The 23,360-nt window shown below is 39.6% G+C and overlaps 1 protein-coding gene across 1 annotated transcript in view; it reads right to left on the bottom strand.

Moving 5' to 3' along the window:
• The window catches only part of LOC110494580 (caM kinase-like vesicle-associated protein), an 80,726-nt gene extending 59,651 nt beyond the window's left edge, over window positions 1-21,075 (bottom strand). The window contains exon 1 of the mRNA XM_036950676.2: window positions 20,803-21,075. The gene's annotated coding sequence lies outside the window, so the exon portion shown is untranslated. The remainder of the gene's footprint in view (window positions 1-20,802) is intronic.
• Between the last annotated feature and the right edge of the window lie 2,285 nt (window positions 21,076-23,360).

Below are 23,360 nucleotides of genomic sequence, written 5' to 3'. Positions count from 1 at the left end.
TAGATTTGGAGTAGTTATTCCCCTTGCGCTGCAAGGGCAGCGGCTTTTGTGGAGCGATGGGTAACGCTGCTTCGAGTGTGGCTGTTGTCGATGTGTTCCTGGTTCGAGCCCAGGTAGGGGCGAGGAGAGGGACTCAAGCTATACTGTTACACTGGCAATACTATAGAACATCCAATAGTCAAAGGTACAGTATATGAAATACAAATGGTATAGAGAGAAATAGTCCTATAAATACTATATTAACTACAACCTAAAACCTCTTACCTTGGAATATTGAAGTCTCATGTTAAAAGGAACCACCAACGTTCATATGTTCTCATGTTCTGAGCAAGGAACTTAAACATTAGCTTTTCTACATGGGACACATTTTTACAAGGCACATATTGCATATTGGCACATATTACTTTCTTCTCCAACACTTTGTTTTTGCATTATTTAAACCAAATTGAACATGTTTCATTATTTATTTGAGGCTAAATTGATTTTATTGATGTACTATATTAAGTTAAAATAAGTGTTCATTCAGTATTGTTGTAATTGTCATTATTACAAAAGCACCATTGCTTGTAAGTGCCCAGCCATACTTTGGTGTCTCGTTGCTGCCTTGGTTAGACAACTCAAGTTTGCAAAGCCAGTGTGGCTCCAAACACCAAATCGATCACTTGCAAATAATAGGCATTCCCAGCAGTACAGTTTGCAGTGCGTCTCGGAGCCTGTGAGCCATTGATAGCGCTCGTAGTTGGAACTTTGAAAGTGGCGAACGAACCCCTTTCCCGCCTGTTGCAGGCTTTGTAGTGTCGGGCGACCTCTCCTGACAATGTCTAACTTTTCCTGAAAAAGTTTGTCTTGAGAATGGCGTTATAATTATATCCTCGACCAAATCGATATCTTCTCCTCCTTCCGCCATTGTGGGTTGAAAAAACAGCTTAGTAGTACGCAAATCAATTCGTTTATCAAATTCAGTTTCCTAGTTCTGGGGTTCTGCATAGACCTGCCCATATAGGACCTGCCTCTCAATATTGGTGATCCAATCAAAAGACGTGCACGCACTACGCCTGCTAGCTGGCTCCTGTGTAACAGTGGAGCCAGCCAGCAGGCGTACAATAGCCAACTCTAAAGCTGATTGGTTGACACTAAATTTTCATTCCCATTCACTTTAAGCTACAAGCGCCCGCACTGTTGATTCTGAAGGCCTGAGGACAGATTTTAGACCCCTGGCAACACATGAAGGCTGAATATGATTGGATAAAAGATCTAACATAAAGACCAGCCCTCCAAATCTCAACCTGGGTCTGGAAGCAGTGCAACCAAGAGGAAAGCTATGAAATGAAGAGTATAACTCTTACTCTGGGCAATAATTTAGTACATACTGTATTTGTGGGAAAATATATATTTTTTTTATTATATTCTGATGATGTTTAGGCCAGCAGAGAAGGCCTTGCTGGCCCTGACGGCCCACCACTGCTCATTTCAAAATAGGCCATTACTGTCAATCGTGAATTATTATTCTTCACGTTTTACCTGTGAAACGTCCAGACTGCATCTCCATGCCAATCAGCTTGATCTCAATCAGTTTCGTGAGAATATGTATTTAGATCTTCTTGAATTACTGTTTTGTGAGTGAATTAGAGCAGATGATGTTAACAAACTATTAGCCTTTATTGTTTTTTGTTTCAATCAAAGCATATATCCTGCCTAGTGGCTCTGTTGAGTTTTGCACATGATAAAAACAATCCTAACCATCCTAAAATCTCATTAGAAATGTTGTTTTTGGTGTAACAGTAACATTATAGGCCTACAATGCTATGTTATTATATTAGGTTCTGTAAAATGCAAATTAATCACTATGTTATCTTGCAAGACATTGATTCAGCTTTGATCTAACTTTATTAAACAAGCACCATTGTGAGAAGTAATAATATTATTTTTATGTCAAAAAAATGTTTTACCCCTTTTTCTCCCCAATTTCATGGTATCCAATTGGTAGTTACAGTCTTGTCCCATCGCTGCAACTTCCGTATGGACTCGGGAGAGGCGAAGGTCGAGAGCCATGTGTCCTCAAACACGACCCAGCCAAGCCACACTACTTCTTGACACAATGCCCACTTAACCTGGAAGCCAGCCGCACCAATATGTCGGAGGAAACACCGTACACCTGGCAATCGTGTCAGCGTGCATCCGCCCGGACCGCTACAGGAGTCGCTAGAGCGTGATGGGACAAGGACATCCCTGCAGGCTAAACCCTCAACTAACCCGGACAACGCTGGTCCAATTGTGCGCCGCCCCATGGGTCTCCCGGTCATGGCCAGCTGTGACAGAGCCTGGACTCAAACCAGGATCTCTAGTGGCACAGCGAGCACTGTGATGTAGTGCCTTAGACCACTGCGCCACTCGGGAGGCTAAGTAATAATCTTCTATTTGTAATAATAATAATAATAAGTGATGAGTAAGACTATTAGACGTAGGCAACAGATCTTGATGATATGTCATTTTAAGCATTTGGAGCGCCCTTTGTGTGACTGAAAGGACAGCTCCAGGATCGCGCAATGATGTCAAATAAGTTTTGTAGTGTTGAAGGATAGCTGTCATTCAACCAGTTCAGGAACAAACAATCATTTGCAGTTGGCTTATAGCCTAATAGTCTTACGACTACGTGGTATAGCTATTTGTAGGCTATAGCTTAATGTCAATATAAAATACATATAGCATAATATCATTGCACTGTTTGCGAGAACAGTTTTATTGTGATTAGGCATTTCATTGTATTTTGTAGCTTATTTTGTAGCTTGTATCATAAATAACTTTGATTTGATTCGCTTCAACACATTGTTACAATTGTGTTTTGTGTAGGCTTACCCTGGTGTGACGTTTTGATAGCCATGTAAATGTCTCTCAGACAAGGTGACTTTTATCAATATATTCTGCTCTATTTACTCTCAGATTCGAAAATGCTAATTAGCATCAAAGTAGACATCATGCAAGAAAACAAATCCCTGCAAGCTCCTGCACGTCATCTCTAGCTGGCACCTTTGCTAACAGGTACATTTAAAGAAATGTTGCCGATTTATTCATTCTGATTCAGAGAGGTTGGGTTAAATGCGGAAGACACATTTCAGTGTGTAAAGTACTTAAGAAAAAATACTTTAAAGACCTACTACTTTAAAATCCTACTTAAGTCATTTTTTGGGGTATATGTACTTTGCTTTACTATTTCTATTGTTGACAACGTTTACTTTTACTTCACTACATTCCTAAAGAATATAATGTACTTTTTACTCCATACATTTTCCCTGACACCCAAAAGTACTCACAATTCACACACTTATCAAGAGAACATCCCTGGTCATCCCTACTGTCTCTGATCTGGTAGACTCACGAAACACACATGCTTCGTTTGTAAATAATGTGTTGTAGCGTGCCCATATCTATTCGTATATTTAAAAACCATGAAAATTATGCCATCTGGTTTGCTTAATATGAGCAATTTGAAATAATTTATACTTTTACGTTAAATAGTTAAGTATATTTTTGCAATTACATTTACTTTTGATACTTAAGTGTATTTAAAACCAAATACTTTCAAACTTTCACTAATTACTGGGTGACTTTCACTTTTACTTGAGTCATTTTCTACTAGGGTATCAATACTTTTACTCAAGTATGAAAATGTGGTACTTTTCCCACCACAGTTCAGTTGAATGTATTCAGTTGTTCAACTGACTAGGTATCCCCCTTTCCCTTACCCTTACTACATTTACAGTAGCTAACATTAGATAGTTGACCCAGAGATTCTTACGTTTGCCTCGATTCGGCAGTCTGGTCCAGATCATCATGGCATTTGTAGTTCTTTATGATTAGCCACATTAGCAGCTAATTAGAGTTTCATTTGTTGGAGGTAAATACAGGTTGTTTTATTGATAATAGTCACCTTGTCAGAGAAGGATTTACAAAAACAGAGGTGAGCTATCACTTTTTTTAAATATATTTTTGTACGAAATAAACATACACAGACATAAGAGACTCACACAAACAAACATCAACACCATCACACATGCCCAGACTCCATCTTCTGCACCTGCAATACTCTATTCCACATGACCTCACATGACTCTGCCATTGTGCTGTGGATTTTTAAAATGTTGTCTCTTGTATAATATATTCTGTACATTAGTTTATACTGCAGTAAGCATACATTTGAACTGTAATTTTGTTAGTTATGTTCACCCCCTCCATCTTGTGCCGATATCAGTTATTTTTAGGTCTTAGTGCCGATTGAAAAATATATAAACTAGGAGATTGTCAGTTGGATAGTCTTTCGGCAAGTTTTTTGTAAGATTACTCTGATGTCCAAATTATTTCAAATCAACATTTCCTGTCATCAACAGACATTATGGATAAATGTACATCTTGTTTTTATCGTATTGTATTATACTGAAATATGTTCTTGTATTTGTCAGTGTCTATTTTTAATAACCACTGTTTGAAAAATGTGTATCAACACTGGTAAGACTTTTGTCATTCTCTTGCTCTTGCTTATGAGTTTTGATATTTTATTGTTGCAATTTATAAAATGTACGGGTCTATAATCTGCGGAGGACTCCAGATTTTCCTGGTTTTAATATAAGTGGAATAACAGTTTGACGCATGGAACTCGGAAGCACTGACTTGAGTGACGTGTGTTGTCATTTGAGTAAATAGGGTTGCTACTTGGTTACAGAATGTAATAAAAAAGTACATGGGAAAGCCGTCCATTCCTGGTGATTTTCTCTACGCGAATGTTTTTAACGGTGTCTAGTATTTATTTTTGGGTGATTTCTATTTTTAGTGATTCTTTGTCTGCAAATAGTTGCTTCAGGGTTATCAAGTCTAAGAAGGCTGTAGGATCAGTCCAACTATATTTTAATTCTGATTTATATAGATTTTCATAGTTTTTAAAATAGTTATTAATAGCGTTGTTTGTAATTCAAGCATTTGTATCCTTATTTATTTATTTTTTTAAATATAACTGGTTCGGGGCCTCCCGAGTGACGCAGTGGTCTAAGGCACTGCATCACAGTGCTTGAGGCGTCAGGGTAGCCTAGTGGTTAGAGCGTTGGACTAGTAACCGGAAGGTTGTGAGTTCAAACCCCCGAGCTGACAAGGTACAAATCTGTCGTTCTGCCCCTGAACAGGCAGTTAACCCACTGTTCCCAGGCCGTCATTGAAAATAAGAATTTGTTCTTAACTGACTTGCCTGGTTAAATAAAGGTAAAATAAATAAATAAATAAAACTACAGACCCGGGTTTCATCAGAGGCTGTGTCACAACCGGCTGTGACCAGGTGTCCCATAGGGTAGCGCACAATTGGCTCAGTGTCGTTCGGGTTAGGGGAGGGTTTGCAAAAAAACACAACAACCATAGAAAGCGTTTCTTTGTACTTTGAGGTGTTATTCCTTCCTGTCATACACAACAAACATAAGACGATAAAAAACTAAAGAATAACTCAAATTGAATAACTAAAAAGCACCCTAAGGAAAAGCTAAATGGAAGAGTCATAGTATGAATACATAGTTATTGTATAAATTAAATATTTAGAACATCTCGGCTGAGCAAACATTTAACAGAGAACACAACAAACATAGAAAGCGCTTCTTTGTACTTTGAGGTATTATTCCTTTTTAGGGCTTTTAAGCTCCAAGTCCTATCCTGATGTACCAAAAGTTCAATCGTTGTAAATACCTTGGAGAAAGACTGCCACTGTTATAATGTGGTCAGTTTGTAATACCTTGTGAATTAAATTCAAGTATAGTCGCTGGTGGGACTATACTTGGGGAGAGTGGGTTCACCGGAAGTCCTCTCAGACACATTTACACCCATCCATACATCGACTTACTCGTCCATTCACATACAACATATACCCTATGCATCCGCACACCCATTCTCTCCCACCCTCCTACACATATTCATATGCATCCTCTCTCACACATCCATTCATATACAGTGCATTCGGAAAGTATTCAGACCCCTTTTCCACAATTTGTTATGTTACAGCCTTATTCTAAAATGTATTAAAATAGTTTTTCCCCACATCAATCTACACATAATACACCATGATGACAAAGCAAAAACAGGTTTTTAGATATTTTTGCAAATGTATATATATATATATATATATATATAGGATAGAGGTAGAAAAGGAGTATGGTATGGACTTGTACACATCAATATCATAGGGATGTTACTAGATGACATCACATGCATAGATGAATATTAACAATTTACCTTACTGAAATTCCTTTACAGTATATATATAAAAAAAACTGAAATATCACATTTACATAAGTATTCAGACCCTTTAATCAGTACTTTGTTGAAGCACCTTTGGCAGCAATTACAGCCTTGAGTCTTCTTCGGTATGACGCTACAAGCTTGGCACACCTGCATTTGGGGAGTTTCTCCCATTCTTCTCTCAAGCTCTGACAGGTTGGAAGTGGAGTGTCGCTGCACAGCTATTTTCAGGCCTCTCCAGATATGTTCGATTGGGTTCAGGACATTCAGAGACTTGTCCAAAAGCCACTCCTGGGTTGTCTTGGCTGTGTGCTTAGGGACGCCCCAGTCTGAGGTCCTGAGCGCTCTGGGGAAGGTTTACATCAAGGATCTCTCTGTACTTCTTCCATTTAAGAATGACGGAGGCCACTGTGTTCTTGGGAACCTTCATTGGTGCAGAATTATTTTGCTACCGTTCCCCAGAACTGTGCCTTGACACAATCCTGTCTCGGAGCTCTATGGACAATTCCTTCAACCTCATGGCTTGGTTTTTGCTCTGACATGCACTGTCAACTGTGGGACCTTATATAGACAGGTGTGTGCCTTTCCAAATCATATCCAATCAATTGTATTTACCACATGTGGATTCCAATCAGTTGTAGAGACATCTCAAGGATGATCAATGGAAACAGGATGCACCGGAGCTCAATTTCGTGGTCTCATATCAAAGGATCTAAAAACTTGTGTAAATAAGGTAGTTCTGTTTTTTTGTGGGTTTTTTTAGCAAGAAAACCTTGTGCAAGTACAAGCTGTGTTGCTGCAGATGCTGGTTCAATACCCGTGCAGTCCTCAACTGGGAGACCCATGAGATGACTGTAAGTTTTTGCTTTCTCTCCCTCAAAAAACAAGAAATAAATCATTCAAAATAACAAACTGGCTTTATTTACAAATTGGTAACAATGTCTCACCCCATGTTCAAGAATAGCCTTTTTCAAATAAAATAAAATCTAATTGTATTGGTCACATACACATGGTTAGCAGATGTTAATGCGAGTGTAGCGAAATGCTTGTGCTTCTAGTTCCAAATATGCAGTAAAATATAACAAGTAACCTAACAAATTCACAACAACTACCTTATACACACAAATACACACAAATTTAAGGGATGAATAACAATATGTACATATAAATGGATACAATACAATATGTACATGGATGAGCGATGGCGTACGGCATAGGCAAGATGCAGTAGATTGTGTAGAATACAGTATATACATATGAGATGAGTAATGTAGGATATGTAAACATTATTAAAGTGACATTTTTTAAAGTGATACCGTTATTAAGTCTGTTTATTTAAGTGGCCAGAGATTTGAGTCTCTATATTGGCAGCAGCGTCTCTATGTTAGTAATGGCTGTTTAACAGTCTGATGGCCTTGAGGTAGAAGCTGTTTTTCAGCTGTCTCTCGGTCCCATGTACCTGTACTGACCTTGCCTTCTGTATGATAGCAAGGTGAAATGGGAGTGGCTCTGCTGGTTGTTGTCCTTAATGATATTTTTGGCAAGTAGTGAGGGCAGGTAGTGTGTTGTGCACTTCAAAATACTAAACTCGGCAAAAAAATAAATGTCCCTTTTTCAGGACCCTGTATTTCAAAGATAATCCGTAAAAATCCAAATAACTTCACAGATTTTCATTGTAAGGGGTTTAAACACTGTTTCCCATGCTTGTTCATTGAACCATAAACAATTAATGAACATGCACCTGTGGAACGGTCATTAAGACACTAACAGTTTACAGACAGTAGGCAATTAAGGTCACAGTTATGAAAATGTAGGACACTAAAGAGGCCTTTCTACTGACTCTGAAAAACACCAAAAGAAAGATGCCCAGGGTCACTGCTCATCTGCGTGAACGTGCCTTAGGCATGCTGCAAGGAGGCGTGAGGACTGCAGATGTGGCCAGGGAAATAAATTGCAATGTCCGTACTGTGAGATGCCTAAGACAGCGCTACAGGGAGACAGGATGGACAGCTGACCGTCCTCACAGTGGCAGACCACGTGTAACATCACCTGCACTGGATCGATACATCTGAACATCACACCTGCGGGACAGGTACAAGATGGCAACAACAACAAATGCCACGAGTTAAACCAGGAACGCACAATCCCTCCATCAGTGCTCAGACTGTCCGCAATAGGCTGAGAGAGGCTGGACTGAGGGCTTGTAGGCCTGTTGTAAGGCAGGTCCTCACCAGACATCGCATGCAACAATGTTGCCTATGGGCACAAACCCACTGTCGCTGGACCAGACAGGACTGGCAAAAAGTGCTCTTCATTGACGAGGGGTGGTTTTGTCTCACCGGGGGTGATGGTCGGATTTATCGTCGAGGGAATGAGCGTTACACCGAGGCCTGTACTCTGGAGCGGGATCAATTTGGAGGTGGAGGGTCCGTCATGGTCTGGGATGGTGTGTCACAGCATCATTTGGACTGAGCTTGTTGTCATTGCAGGCAATCTCAACACTGTGCGTTACAGGGAAGACATCCTCCTCCCTCATGTGGTAATCATTCGTTACATCTCACTTTAAGAACGGGCAGATCTGGTGCAGTCCATGAGGAGAAGATGCACTGCAGTACTTAATGTAGCTAGCTGGTGGCCACACCAGATACTGACTTACTTTTGACTCCCCCCCCCCCTTTTGTTCAGGGACACTTTAGTCCATTTCTGTTAGTCACATGTCTGTGGAACTTGTTCAGTTTATGTCTCAGTTGTTGAATCTTGTTATGTTCATACAAATATTTACACATGTCAAGTTTGCTGAAAATAAACACAGTTGACAGTGAGAGGTCGTTTCTTTTTTTGCTGAGTTCATGTATGAGTAATAAAATAAAATAAAATGTTATTGGTCACATACACATGGTTAACAGTTACGACAGTTACGACAGTGCAGTAATATCTAGCAAGTAATCTAACAATTTCACAACAACTACCTTATAGACACATGTGTGAAGGGATGAATAAGAATATGTACATATAAATATATGGATGAGCGATGGCCGTGCGGCATAAGCAAGATGCAGTAGATGGTATAGAGTACAGTATATACATATGAGATGAGTAATGTAGGGTATGTAAACATTATATAAAGTGGAGATGTTTAAAGTGACTAGTGATACATTTATTACATCCAATTATTCATTATTAAATGATTCTCACTAGTTTTACATTTGAAAACAAAATAATCTCCAAAATATAGTTATTTTTTAAACAAAGCGATTATTATTATATAAAAGCCCCTTGGATATTCTCACAGATATAATATGAACCCTGTTATTAGCAGGACAATATATATTGGTCATATTGGTTGGCTGCCGAGTGTCGCACAAGGGGATTGCCTTGCAATTCTCCAGCTGTATCCACTGAAATAGCAGTAGGCATCGCGAGGTTCAAAGCATGAGGGCAGGGGGCACAGAAGACAGACCTAGCCCATGGGGAAGGGGGAGGAAGGGGGACCCCCACCCTGCCCCACTGTGTAGCACAGAGCAACACTTTAAGGGCATTGCACTAATAATGGCGATGACTAGGAAAACATTCCCGCTGTTCTTAATACCAGTCTGCATGTTCAAACTAAAACAATGTAACCAATAATGGCGTGAAAAATGCCCCTTAGATATGAATTAGGTGGGCAGATACTTCTAAATATTAAAGCTTTAGACCTCTCACTAAAGGCGTCAGTCAAAAGTTATACGTAAATCCGAACTGGATTTAACGAAAAATGACATGAAATGCACACATTTGTAGATCCCAAACTCCAAAAGTAATTGGAATGGTATATATAAATTATTTGTGACATTGTGGTTACAATAAAGAATGTAAACAAGATGTAAACACACATGCTGTGTTTTTATTTACAGTAGTGATGGACAGCTGGTGGCATTTTGTAAACAGATTTTCAAACACTTGTAGCACGATTAGCATGATAATAGTCTATTTATAGCCTGGCTACTGTAGGTGTGAGTATCCCCCTACTTGCAATGTTTTTGATGCTTATGTACTCTAAAGTGTTACATTTCTAACTCAAAAAAGCAGTACAGTATTTCTTCATCAACATCTTTATGCTTTTGTGAATAAAATAACTAGAAATATGGTTATTTAAACTACATTTTAGTTACACTTCCACCCAGCTCCACAACCACGGGTAAAACCTTGAGATGATCAATTTATTGGTTGCATTGTAGTATCGTCAATTTCTCTAGCCAAAACGTCTTGATGGTCTTGACCAGTTCACCTTTGCTTGTAGGCTTGGCGGAGTTACGGATGAATGTTTTCAGTTGATGACAAATAAGTTTGATTGGGTTTAAATCAGGAGACCTACATGTAGATTAAAAAAATGTTTATAGATATACTGTAGGCCCACTTTAGGTGTTGTAGGTATTTTATTTATTTTTATTTAACCTTTATTTTACAACATAAAGGTCTACTTACTCTGCTGGCGTCTGTACCCAGTTTTAGTTTTGGGTCATTGTCTGCATTTGGAGAATGCTGAAAGCAGTAGCGTAGCTTAATCATGACGGGCTTATAAGTCGATCAGCACCACAGAAAGCACAAAGCAGTCAAAAAACACCCCATTTTATATGCAAATAATAGGCAATAGCCTATATTATAAAACATAAATATATAGATCAATCTCTTGACAGAAACACCGAAACACAGCTAATGACCAAGTACATGCTCGCTGAAGTTACGCACGGCGGCAAAACTGACATACCGGTATTTCAAATGATCAGCATCCCGCAGAGGCCTATAGCAAAAACACCAGCAAATCAATCAAGTTGAGCATTCAAACAGATTGCTTAAATGGCAGCATGCCTTTTAACAGAAATGGCTCAACGGCCATGCACCAGAAAATGGTTTACAAAGGCTCGGCACTGGCTACCGTTACAGGCAGAGTCATAAAAAGGAGCATCGCTGTAACTACTTCTCCAAATGTAGCAGAGACTGAATTGTAATCCACAATGAGCATCTTGGCCAGGTCTCTCATTGTAGTGTGCTTTGCTATTTCTTTCTTAAAACAGGCCCTGAGAGAGAGTAATTGGCCACAGAAGCTTGATGATATATCTTTGCTGTAATGTTCAGCCAGCCGGCTGGCGGTCTCGTAGAGCGCATCATCAACTGCGTTGGCCAGGGTAGTGGGATGGATGGAGTCAAACAGACTCTATGATGCCCGCAGACTTTTAAATCTGTTTGACAGATGGTGGATAATGATGTCAAGGATTGCATTAAAGACATTGACTCTACAACTACTCTCCCCATCAGACAGTCGCTCATCCTCGCATAGCTCATCAAAATGATGTCTTGCTTTCCTTCTCCGAGTGTCTTCAAGTGCGTTCTGAGCTCCCCATTTGTCGACAAGGGTCTTTGCAGTGACTTTGGCCGTCTCAAAATCCTGTCTGAATCCGGACAGGACCTCTATCATGTCCTTGTCACTTACAAGTACAATCTTGGTGAGGGCCTTTATGTCCTTCTTGTCACAAGTACAATCTTGGTGAGGGCCTTCATTACGTCCACATATCTGTATCTCAGAGCGGCAAGGGACTCATATCTGGATGACCAGCGGGTAGGACACAGTTGTTTTAGAGTTACATTTTATTTTTCTGATGCAAAATCAAATATACAGTTGAAGTCGGAAGTTTACATACACTTAGGTTTGAGTCATTCAAAATCGATTTTGCAGCCACTCCACAAGTAATTTTTCCAACAATCATTTACAGACAGATTATTTAACTTATAATTCACTGTATCACAATTCCAGGTAGAAGTTTAAATACACTAAGTTGACTGTGCCTTTAAACAGCTTAGAAAATTCCAGAAATTATGTCATGGCTTTAGAAGCTAATTGACATAATTTGAGTCAATTGGAGGTGTATCTGTGGATGTATTTCAAGGCCTGCATCTTTGCTTGACATCATGGGAAAATCAGAAGAAATCAGCCAAGTTGTAGACCTCCACAAGTCTGGTTCATCCTTGGGAGCAATTTCCAAACACCTGAAGGTAACACGTTCATCTGTACAAACAATAGTACGCAAGTATAAACACCATGGGACCACACAGCCCTCATACCGCTCAGGAAGGAGATGCATTCTGTCTCCTACATTTTTATTTAACCTTTATTTAACTAGGCAAGTCAGTTAAGAACAAATTCTTATTTTCAATGACAGCCTAGGAACAGCAAACTGAACTGCCTGTTCAGGGGCAGAACAACAGATTTGTACCTTGTCAGCTCAGGGGTTTGAACTTGCAACATTCTGGTTACTAGTCCAACGCTCTAACCACTAGGCTACCCTGCCGCCCCGAAGATTGTGAAGATGCTGGAGGAAACAGATACGAAGGTATCTATATCCACAGTAAAACAGCGCCCAGCGGACAAAAGCATCAAAAACATTTTCCAACCAGGCATTTTCCGAAGGTCAGAAATAGCGATAAAATAAATCACTTACCTTTGAAGATCTTCTTCTGTTGGCACTCCAAAAGGTCCCAGGTACATCACAAATGGTCGTTTTGTTCGAAAAAGTCCTTCTTTATATCCCCAAAATCTCAGTTTAGCTGGCGCGCTTCATTCAATAATCCACTTATTTCCCTCCTTCAAAATGCATACAAAATGAATCCTCCTCGGTCAAAGTTTCTTCTTCTGGCACGATGGAACAGCTTGGCCTTTGCTCACTTGACCCACTAAAAGCTGCTGCTGGCGATGATAAACCTACATCCTCTTCTGGTCCCGCTACATTGCTTGTGCTAGCAATGGCTGCACTTGAACTGCATTTGAAAAAGGAATCTAATTTAACTAACTTTGATACCTCTTCTGCTTTCTCATTTTTGGGCTTACTCTTTTGGGCTCCACTTTTGTGTTGACACATTGATGATTTTTAAATCCGTAATTTTCTATTCTCGAGATTCTCTCTCTCTCTTTTTTCAGCCGTTGCCTCTTGATAGCTAACTCAACTGTTGCTTAAAACTATGACAGAAACAGCAACGCTTTGGAGAGTATTTGCACAATGAATCCCAGAATGCATTTCATTATTTTAACATGGTATTGAAACTATTGAATAATATGATTTATTTAGCTAATTAAATTTGATTTATTGTCATCAATACAGTAAAATATCATGCTGACTTATGTAGTGGCAAAAAAAACATTTTGTTGGAGAAACCGTCAGTGGGATCATTTATCATATAGGCTAGGTTAACTTCATTGGGATAGGGGGTGGAATTTTCACTTTTGGATGAAAAGGGTGCCCAGGGTAAACTGCCTGCTACTCAGTCCCAGATGCTAATATATGCATAGTATTAGTAGTATTGGATAGAAAACACTCTGATGTTTCTAAAACTGTTTGGATGATGTCTGTGAGTATAATAGAACTCATATGGCAGGCAAAAACCTGAGAAAAAATCCAACCAGGAAGTGGGAAATCTGAGGTTGGTCGTTTTTCAACAAAGTTATCTAATGAAGGTAAACAAATAGTTGCTTACTGGAAAATACTCTTACCTGATACCTTGGGGATTTGATCTTGCAACCTTTACAGTTACTAGTTCAACACTCTAACCACTAGGCCACACTGCCACCCCGACCTACACAACAAGCAGACAACAGAGACAAAAACACTACTTTGACCAAGGCACATGTAAGCTTTCGGTCATGAAGGAAGGAGAACCAGTCAGGCAGGATCAGACAAGATAACAAATGGCAACCAGCAACTGTACTTGGAATACATGACCAGCCAAGTTCATACATAGTACAAACACCAAACGAGAGAATCTACAGAAGGAACCCGAGACACCAGATAAAAACACATGAAATAACACACACAGAGAAAAACTATAATGGATGTACCTTATGCAGTGGAAAGAGAACCTGAAACAAGTGTCAGCCAGAAAACTACTCACCTGTGTATTCTCCAACACCAACAACACCAAAACAAACAATAGAAACCAACAATGTAAACACTGACACAACAGTGAATTCAACTTGATATAGAAGACCTATCAGAATGCCAAAACATCACCAGTACTGAAAGACTATACTGAAAATGATGTCAGTGTTTATAGTTCAAACAAACTATTGAGAAAAAAAGTTTCAAAAAACCATTAATAATAACATGACAATTGGGATATCTATGTTATGAAGAAAAAAGCTATGTTTATTGTTTGCACTGTGAAACACTGAGTTGAAAGAAAACATTGTTTTGAAAAAAATATATCTAAAGGGAGATGTCATGTACTGTGTGTACATGTACTTACCTGGAGTACCTGAAGGTGGCGCTGTAAATACCTACTCCATGTGATCATCTGTACTTGCACTTGACCCATGACATCACATGAACATTGTTCTTTTACCCATATCCCTGCCTCAGTGTGCTAATATATTACAAGGACAATCGCATCATAACTTTTTAGAGCCAACATTGCTTTAGTAACTGTTTATGTTCACATCTCTCAAACATGCACATACACTTTGGACAAAAGCGCACACACAAACAAGTCATACAGAGGCGTGGGGAGACCCAATCTTAATAACTGAGAGCCGGGCAATTCCATGTAAATTGTTCAAAGTAGTCATTGTGCATCACAGGAGGCTGCTGAGGGGAGGACAGCTCATAATAATGGCTGGAAAGGTGTAAATGGAATGGCATCAAACACTGGAAACCATATGTTTGATTTATTTTGATATCATTCCACGAATTCCGCTCCAGTCATTACCACAAGCCCGTCCTCCCCAATTAAGGTGCCAGCAACCTCCTGTGTTGTGCATAGAGTTGTATGGTTAGTTAAACTTTTAGATCAATGTTTTTTGTTTGGCATACATTTTAAAGTGAAAAATCTGAGTCTCAGCGTAATTCCGTTACTGCCAAATTACCCAGCCATGTTCCCTGGAGATCTAATTGTGTACAAACTGTGAAGTAATGCGCTAGTCTGTTCCTGTTCCTGTTTACAGCAGCGGCTGCTGCTGCTGTTCAGAGGCCACCTGGGGTCTAGAGCTGGACCCCTTCTGGTTACTCATGAGGCACGTATCCCATGCTGCTAAACACTATCTAGGCTACATGCCGATGCTCCATCTTAAAAGCCCCCACAGTCTACTCCTTAGAGACTCAGCATATGGAGGAATGACCGTATAGTGTAGAAATGTATTCACAGTGCATTCTATTTCATGTGTAAAACTCCAGACAAAACAAAAATCGGTATATAGGCAACCGAGATAATTTTAACCAGGGGATTTCAGAGTTGTCCTTCCAGTTACTGGCAGCCGCAGCCCTTGTGCCCAGCGTCATTTCATTTCAATGAGCATGGTCTTAATGTGTAACGTCATTGTGCTTCACCAGCTGCAATAAAAAATAGCTAGTTTCTGATCTCACATCCCTGTTAGCTACCTCACAGGGTTGTAGCAATAGATTTGGAGCCTAATTGTCATGGGTTGATTATTGAATTTGACATACATATTAACTTGTGTCAAAGAATATGATAATGCAGAACGTCATAGTGGTTATGGGAATCTCTCCAAATAAATAAATGAAAAAGAAAATGTGTTAATGTATGACAGTCCATAACTATATTGATTTTGGATTAGAGACTAGATCTCTAATTAGAGACTATGTCTCTAAATTCCCAAATTCTGGGACTTGATTTACCTGTTTAAAATATTTGTTGTGGTAGTTGAACCACTTGATTGGTAGAAGTTATTTATATTCTTATTTCCGATTTGAGACGCAGAGAAGAAGAGGAAGACTTCATAAAACCTTAGAAGATATTTCTGATCCGATTTCAGATTGTAATAGCAGAAAAATAGACTAAGATTTCAAACACTAACTTGTCGTTGGGAAAGTGAATAGCAGAGTAGAAGAAGATTTTATACGCGCTAACTTTTTGTCTAACTTCTTGGGAAAGTGGACAGAATTTCAGTTTTTTTTATTTTAGTGGAGATGTTTATTTTATGCTGTTACTAAAACAGCTATATCGTCAGAATGGAAATATATATTTTGATTCTGATTTCATATTTGAATTGCAGAGAAGTAGCGTAAGATTTCATATGCAATAACAGTTTGTCTAACTTGTTTGGAAAGTGGTCAAAGTAGCTGGTTTGTGTCAAAAGTTGCATTGTTCATAGTGAATGGAATGTTGGAAGTCATGTGACTTTTTAATAATGTGGAGCAGTAGAATGTTTTAAAAAGTCACATTAAAGTGAATGAAGATGGACAAAAAAGCACAAAAAGCTTAATAGTTTAAAAAGTATAAAACATATCAAAAAGTTGTGTAAGCACACTATTCCAGACAGGTCTGTACATTTTAAAGTGTGATTTTTTTTTTTTGCTTAAATGGTGTAAAAGGAGCAGGCTGTTAAATAATAACAAGTCAGAAATATGACCAAGATTTAGAATGGGACATTTGCTATTGCAAGTCTCATTAATTACATGAAAAATAAAAAGTTGCATGACTGATATAGTACTATATCAACTGGAATGTGTGGCCAGAAATAGTCAAGCATTACACAATACAAGTATTGAAAATGAATAGCATGACTGATTGTAGGAGTCATTCTAAAACTAATCTGCCACGGCATAAATGGAAGTGTCAGTCATTGGGATGACTGCTTGATGACCACCTGAGTGTCAAACTTCTCATCCTTTATCAGCTTCCCAGTTGTTCTTATCATGGAGACAGAAAGTGTTCACTTTCCTAAATAAATAAAAAATATATACACTGTTTAAATATGCTATATATTGTCAATGGCTTAACAAACGTAAAGTTTTTTATGCAACTGTTTCACGGGTGTTGAAGCTGTGCTATATGGCTGCCCTTCTTAACACCTGCCTGCTTAACCCAGAAGCGACCAATGTGCCAGAGGAAACACTGTTCAACTGACGATGGAGGTCAGCCTGCAGGCCCACCACAAGGAGTCGCTAGAGTGCTATGAGCAAAGTAAAGCCCCCCCGGCCAAACCCTCCACTAACCAGGACGACGCATGGCCAATTGTGCACCGCCCTATGGGACTCGCCATCACAGCCGGTTGTGATACAGCCCAGGATCAAATCTGGGTCTGTAGTGACACCTCTAGTGTCTTAGACCGCTGCACCATTCGGGAGGCCCATAAGTGCTGTATTTTGATAAGCATGCAGCATCGCTGCACAGTTCGCAGCATCAGCACCATGAGGAGGTTGATTGGGAAATAGCCCTGTCTCACAGCCTAAGCAGCGTCGTCCGGGTTTGGCCGGGGTAGGCCATCATTGTAAATAAGAATTTGTTCTTAACTGACTTGCCTAGTTAAATAAAGGTCTCCAGGCCCATCCCCAGCCACGGCTTTTGTGGCGCGATGGGTAACGACGCTTCGAGGGTGGCCGTTGTCGATGTGTGCAGATGGTCCCTGGTTTGAGCCCAGGTTGGGGCGAGGAGAGGGATGGAAGTTATACTGTTACATTGATGCTGTTGACCCGGATCACCGGTTGCTGCGGAAAAGGAGGAGGTCAGAAGGGTGGTGAGTGTAACCGATGCGAAATGGTTAGCGGGGTGCTCGCTAATAGCGTTTCAATCGGTGACGTCACTCGCTCTGAGACCTTCAAGTAGTTGTTCCCCTTGCTCTGCAAGGGCTGTGGCTTTTGTGGAGCGATGGGTAACGATGTATCGAGGGTGGCTGTTGTCGATGTGTGCAGAGGGTCTCTGGTTCGAGCCCAGGTAGGGGCGAGGAGAGGGAAGGAAGCTATACTGTTACAGTTACATAATACAGAAGGTTACTTAAGGCAAAAACAAAAGTAGGGTGGTAGGGTTGGCGTGTAACGCGAAGGTCTAGCAACCCAAAGGTTGCATGTTCAAATTTCATCACGAACAACTTTAGCATTTTAGCAACTTTGCACCTACTTACTACTTTTTATCTACTTTGCAACTACTTAACATGTTAGCTAAGTCTTCCCCTAACTTTAACCTAACTCCTAACCTTAACCCTAACCCCTGGCTTAAGTAACGTTAGCTACCTAGCTAACAGCCACAACAAATGTGTAACATACAGTGGGGCAAAAAGGTATTTAGTCAGCCACCAATTGTGCAAGTTCTCCCATTTAAAAAGATGAGAGAGGCCTGTAATTTTCATCATAGGTACACTTCAACTATGGCAGACAAAATTAGAAAAATAAATCCAGAAAATCACATTGTAGGACTTTTAATGAATTTATTTGCAAATTATGGTGGAAAATAAGCATTTGGTCAATAACAAAAGATTATCTCAATACTTTGTTATATACCCTTTGTTGGCAATGACAGAGGTCAAACGTTTTCTGTAAGTCTTCACAAGGTTTTCACACACTGTTGCTGGTATTTTGGCCAATTCCTCCATGCCGATCTCCTCTAGAGCAGTGATGTTTTGGGGCTGTTGCTGGGCAACACGGACTTTCAACTCCCTCCAAAGATTTTCTATGGGGTTGAGATCTGGAGACTGGCTAGGCCACTCCAGGACCTTGAAATGCTTCTTCCGAAGCCACTCCTTCGTTGCCCGGGCGGTGTGTTTGGGATCATTGTCATGCTGAAAGACCCAGCCACGTTTCATCTTCAATGCCTTTTCTGATGGAAGGAGGTTTTCACTCAAAATCTCACAATACATGGCCCCATTAATTTTTTCCTTTACACGGATCAGCCGTCCTGGTCCCTTTGCAGAAAAACAGCCCCAAAGCATGATGTTTCCACCCCCATGCTTCACAGTAGGTATGGTGTTCTTTGGATGCAACTCAGCATTCTTTGTCCTCCAAACACGACGAGTTGAGTTTTTACCAAAAAGTTATATTTTGGTTTCATCTGACCATATGACATTCTCCCAATCTTCTTCTGGATCATCCAAATGCTCTCTAGCAAACTTCAGACGGGCCTGGACATGTACTGGCTTAAGCAGGGGGACACGTCTGGCACTGCAGGATTTGAGTCCCTGGCGGCGTAGTGTGTTACTGATGGTAGGCTTTGTTACTTTGGTCCCAGCTCTCTGCAGGTCTTTCACTAGGTCCCTCCGTGTGGTTCTGGGATTTTTGCTCACCGTTTTTGTGATCCTTTTGACCCCACGGGGTAAGATCTTGCATGGATCTCCAGATCGAGGGAGATTATCAGCGGTCTTGTATGTCTTCCATTTCCTAATAATTGCTCCCACAGTTGATTTCTTCAAACCAAGCTGCTTACCTATTGCAGATTCAGTCTTCCCAGCCTGGTGCAGGTCTACAATTTTGTTTCTGGTGTCCTTTGACAGCTCTTTGGTCTTGGCCATAGTGGAGTTTGGAGTGTGACTGTTTGAGGTTGTGGACAGGTGTCTTTTATACTGATAACAAGTTCAAACAGGTGCCATTAATACAGGTAACGAGTGGAGGACAGAGGAGCCTCTTAAAGAAGAAGTTACAGGTCTGTGAGAGCCAGAAATCTTGCTTGTTTGTAGGTGACCAAATACTTATTTTCCACCATAATTTGCAAATAAATTCATTTAAAATCCTAAAATGTGATTTTCTGGATTTTTTTTTTCTCATTTTGTCTGTCATAGTTGAAGTGTACCTATGATGAAAATTACAGAACTCTTTCATCTTTTTAAGTGGGAGAACTTGCACAATTGGTGGCTGACTAAATACTTTTTTGCCCCACTGTATATGGTTTGCAAATTCGTAACATTGTAAGAAATTGCAATTCGAAACATATCATACAAACTGATGAGGGACGTCCAAACCGTAATAAAAACAATACGAAACATAACATTTCATGCCGGTTTTTACATCTAACAGGTTTCCTGAATAAAATGAGATGCTTGTTGAGTGAGAATTTAGATCTTATAGCATTTAAGAGATTGCGTTTGATTTGGTAGAGTGAGTTGTGATGTTGTTGGACGGTGTGCCAAAAAGTTGATAGCCTACATCTGAACATGCCACTGGTTATTCTGCATTCATATGACATTTTTCTCATCTGCCTGCATTTGGTTATTAAATATAAAACGGAGTGAAGTAAAGAGCCTAGAGACAGAACATCTCAACCTTGACTCAGGGGTAAGGTGCGATGCTGTTTATTAGGCTATATAACTTTTTGCAACAGAGAAATTGACGAAATTGTAGCACTCAGATTTACAAAAGTATAGGCTACTTCACGATGTGCTTCCCTAGGCTGTTCAAACACAGTGCCGTGCACGTCGTTTACAATAGGCGAGCATGGTAAATATCAATTTGACAGCAAACAGTTTCGAGCAGTCTAGTCTATCATAATGCGTAAATTCTGGTGCATCGTTCTCCTTCACTTTATCAGCAAAAATCGGAAGTATTAGGCTATAAACATGAAATAACAGCACTATTAACCTAGTTAAATTTCATAGGCCATTCAATATAATTAACATGTGTTTGAAAAAAAGTGATTTTCGGATAAAGAATAGGCTACGATTCCCAAATAAACACAGTATGCATCCAAAAGTAGTTATCAGCTTTACAAAATATTTCAGTGGGGAACAGAGAAAATTCATTAGTGAGCTCAACTCCCTGATAGACAACTCAAAATGGGTGAACTTACCTTATCAGCAAATTTCTCAAACGTAGAATCCCGTGACTTTTTCCACTCGACTGTTCACATTAGGGTGTAACTGCAAATATGACGCTATTTCTACTTAGTACTTTTTTCTAGGGAAATTCCAGCGCTCCTGTGTACCATCGGTAGTGCCTCGCGCTTCGAGTTTAGCTCGGGAGGGAATGAGAGGTGGAATTAAAGTATGCACAAGAGGATGGAACACGCGTGAGTGGGGGGCATAGTGGAGCGAATTAGAACGAGTTCATCTGATTTACATCTAATGGGAGTCGTACATTCAGGGTTGGGTAGCTTGCTTTCTAAATATAACCCTTTACAGTTACTAGTTACCTGTCCAAAATTGTAATCGGTAACGTCACTTTTGTATTACCCATTCAGTTACTTTTAGATTACTATCTCCGTATGAGCCATTAGAAGAATAAAAAAATGTGTGTTACCAGTTCGACGAAATCTATTGCAGTATAAATCAATGTTAAAGTTTACATAGCTGGCTATATATGGATGTTAAATGTTACTTTATGAGTTGTTAGGTAGGCTTATTCTAACCCATCACTTTCTACTACATGTAATAATAAAAATCTATCAGAATTACAATCATTCCAATAAATGTTATACCCCTTGATCTTCAAGAAAAGGATTTAGAAATAGGGAAGTATAGATTAGCCAAATTGTTTTACCTGAGCATAACCCAAAAACGAAGGATTTATTAGCCAGGCCTACTCTGTAGTTTATGATTTTGTTGTCATGGAGGACTGATTGAGCTCATTGATTCGAGTTGAAACATAAATGCTGAGCTCATGGAATGGCATGCTTTGAGCACTACTAAAAAGTGTTATATACATGTGAAAAATGTATGCCATATGCTGCATTTGTTCTTGGCCTATTGTTTACCTTTTTGTTGGTGACACTTTGATATCTTGATAATATGCAGATGTTTAAAGGACAAATTCACAGATGAAACAAAAACAAAACGGGCCCCGCCTCTGTTTTGGTAAAATGCTGAGGGATGGACCTGGAGAAATGCAACCACTCTCAGATTTTTTATTTAACCTTGCATCCATAGCTCTGTCTGTTAATGCTCCCGAGTGGCGCAGTGGTCTAAGGCACTGCATCTCAGTGCAAGAGGTGTCACTACAGTCCCTGGTTTGAATCCAGGCTGAATCACATCCGGCCATGATTGGGAGCCCCATAGGGCGGCACAGAATTGACCCAGCATTGTGGGCCATCATTGTAAATAAGAATTTGTTAAATATTTCTCCAGGCCCATCAGCATTTCACCAAAACAGAGGCGGGGCCCGTTTTGTTATTGTTTCATCTGTGAATTTGTCCTTTAAACAGCTGCATATTATCAAGATATCAAAGTATTGCCCCTTTAAGTCTACCAAAAGTGTGCGAGTTTGAGCATGTGTCCATTAGGCCTATGGATTTTTTCAATTTTTGTTAGCATGAATTAGATTGAGCAATAAAAGTTCCACTTTTATTCCATAGGCTGGGATCCGCACTATGCAGCTGTTGCGAGAGCACATTTTTCACTGGCTATCCACTGATGATTTATAGGCAGCTTAAACTTCTTGAATTCAATCATTATTGGGTTAAAATAGACATTTAGATTTGTGAACGGCCATCCACAACAAGCACAATCCGTAAAGCGCAAATAGCTAAATGAGAGAGCAGCAGTGTGATTCACATCAATGCGCTATGTAGATATCAATAATAAGTGATATCCGTATAGCCGTAGACTACACCACTACTGTCATCCTTTGTGTAAAGGACCCCTCTGTTAGTTTAGTTTTAAAATAGCATTAATCTGAAAAACATAGAAGGTTGCTGCAGTTTGACAGGCTTTTAATGTTTTCATCCTCCCAAGGGCCAGAAGTTAAGGATCTTTTTTTATAGCTCATATAAAATGTTTTGCAGCTGATTTACTACTATGTCCCCCCCATCCCCCGACCATGGCACCTCTGAAATCACCACAAATGAAGACACATAGATTCTATAAAAAAATGTTGACCTGGTATAGGATGTCCACCCACTCTACCCAGAGTTGTTGAAAATGTGCTTTGGTGATGAAATTTCACTTATGTTATAAAATACATTTTACCAAGACAAATATGATTATTCATATTATGAATAGATCACTGGGGTTTTTTCTAACATAGTTACAATATATCCAAAAAGTTGGATTTTGTAACCTAATAAATCCGATAATAAGCACAGAACTCTGTTGACATAGCAGTGTAGGTTTCTCATAACAACTTTTGAGATTTTAACATTGTGGGCGTTGTCCTCAAAGTTGTTTCCACAGGTCGCAAAGAGCTAAATTAGCATGACAAGCTGAATTAAATGTAAAAGGATTGGAAAATAAAAAGCTTGATATACACTCACCGTTCCGTTGACATTTCACAGAGATATGCTTGTTTTTGTGAGAAATCTTGGAAAAATAATAGGAATTTCTAATTCATATGAAAAGTGTATACGAAAATACTACATCATGTCTCAAAATCGATATCCATTTTACCTCTATATTGTTTCATGTCCTGTGGATT

Source organism: Oncorhynchus mykiss, chromosome 17 (genome assembly GCF_057628025.1).
Source record: "Oncorhynchus mykiss isolate SJ-2025 chromosome 17, ASM5762802v1, whole genome shotgun sequence".
Taxonomy (NCBI): domain Eukaryota; kingdom Metazoa; phylum Chordata; class Actinopteri; order Salmoniformes; family Salmonidae; genus Oncorhynchus; species Oncorhynchus mykiss.
This window is presented reverse-complemented; position numbering and strand designations above follow the sequence as displayed.